Source organism: Carcharhinus amblyrhynchos, unplaced genomic scaffold, assembly GCF_965287045.1.
Source record: "Carcharhinus amblyrhynchos unplaced genomic scaffold, sCarAmb.v2.hapA scaffold_40, whole genome shotgun sequence".
Lineage (NCBI taxonomy): Eukaryota > Metazoa > Chordata > Chondrichthyes > Carcharhiniformes > Carcharhinidae > Carcharhinus > Carcharhinus amblyrhynchos.
Window position 1 is genome coordinate 5,202,126 of NW_027649781.1, and position 2,235 is coordinate 5,204,360.

The window sequence follows — 2,235 nt, forward strand, 5'->3', positions numbered from 1 at the left end:
TGAAGCCTGGTTGTTGGCATCTTTGCCAAGTAAACGGGTTCCTCCTGTCCACTCCACCTCTACCCTTCACAATTTTGTGCACCTCGATCATGTCACCATTCAGCCTACTCCGTACCGAAGAAAATAACCCCAATCTCTCCCTGTAGCTGCTATGCTCCAGTCCTGGTAATGCCTGTGTGGCACAATGGTTAGCGCTACTGCTTCACAGTGCCAAGGACCCAGGCTCAATTCCAGCCTCAGGTGGCTGTGTGGAGTTTGCACTTTCTCCCCCGTGTCTGCGTGGGTTTCCTCCGGTTTCCTCTCACACTCCAAAGATGTGCAGGTTGGGTGGATTGGCCATACTAAATTGCCCCTTATTATCAGAGGAATTAACAGGGTAAATATGTGGAGTTAAGGGGGAAGGATGGGATTCTGGTCATTGCAGACTTGATGGGCCAAACGGCCTCCTTCAGCATTGCAGGGATTCTATGATATAAAAAATAGTAAATGCTGGAAAGTCTCTGCAGGTCGGACAGGTATAAAGGTCTCTCTCTGTGGAGAGAGACTAGAGCCAACACTTCGAGTCCCAGTGACCCTTTGTCAGAGCTTACTTCTGACATACCCCACATGGATGCCAAGTCCTCTGACCAGGTTCGATTCTGGCCTTGGGTGACTGCCTGTGTGGAGTTTGCAAGTTCTCCCCCGTACCTGCGTGGGTTTCCTCCCACACTCCAAAGATGTGCTGTTAGGTAGATTGATCATGCTAAATTGCCCTTTAGTGTCAGGGGATTAACATTATAAATATGTGGGGTTATGGGGATAGGGCCTGGGTGGGATTGTGGTCGGTGCAGCTTTGATGGGTCGAATGGTTTCCTTCTGCACTGTAGGGATTCTATACACAGCCCTCACAGCGATTTGTAAATTTCTACTGTAAATCAGAACACAGAACATTCTTCAATCTCCAATCTGGTCGACAGCACGGTTTATGATAGAAACTTTACCCAGAAACAGGACTCACTAGATCCTCCTTACTCAATTCCTGTCCTGCTAACAGCAAACAGCCAGGGTTTCTTTCTGATCTCAGATCTTTAGGGCGTGTAAGTTCATCAGACAAGTTATGCTACTGCTATGCACAAAGTTCACTGGGGCATGACCACTTGCCAAGACAACTGTGTGATTTTACTCTGATCATCTTTCACCTATTCATTTCCCCTTGCAGCCTGCATCCTACCTCCCCTCAGCAGCCTGCATCCTTCCTCCCCTCACAGCGCTGTCTCTCCTCTTTCTTTCCTACTGCCTCCTTCTCCTTCCATCTGTTCTTTTTTCCCCTAGCCTTCCCACTTCTTTCTTCATCCTCTCCCTCGCTTTCACTCCTTTGCGCTCTCTACCCTTTTGACTTGCCCCTTCTTCCCCTTTCATTTCCTCTTTCTCTTTCTCCAACATCTCCTCTTTGCTCCCCATAAAATCTCTCTCGCAATCCCTTTCTCCTCCATCGCATTCTTTCCTCCCCTCCCTCAGTTCCTCCTTCCCATCTCTGCTTCTCTTCTTTCTCCCCTACCTCTCATCTTTCTAAACCTCTCCCTCCCAATAACCTACTGCTCCCTCTCCTCCACCCCCCCCCATTGCTTTATCAATTCTTTATCCCACCATCCTGCCTCCATATCCTAGTGCTCCCACTTGTTATCATTCTCTCCTTTCATTGTCTCTATTCCTCTCTCTCCTATCTTTCCTTTCACTCTCTCTCCTTTCACTCGCTATCCCTGCCTTCCTATCTCTCCTTTCACACTGTCCCTATCCCTCCTTTACTCTCTCTCCCCATCTTTATTTTCACTCTCTCTCCTTTCACTCTCCCCCATCCCTCCTTCATTTCCTCTCCCTATTTTTCCTTTCATTCTCTCTATCCCTCTATCTCTCCTTTCACTCTCTCCCTAGCTTTTCTTTCATTCTCTCTAACCCTCTTTCCTTTCATTCTCCCCCTGTCCCTATCTCTCTATCCCTAGCCCTCCTTTCCTTCTCTCCATCCATCCACAGGCCTCTCCCTGTTTCAGTGTCTACATCCCTCTGTGATCAGGTGGTCCGAGTCATGTGACTCTCTGAGACCCGCCCCCACGCACCGTGCGTGATGATGATAGGGATCATGTGACTCTCTGGGACCCGCCCCCACGCTCCATGCGTGATGACAATCAGGGATCGTGACTCTCTGGGACCCGCCCCCAGGCACCGTGCGTGATGACGATCAGGGATCATGTGACTCTC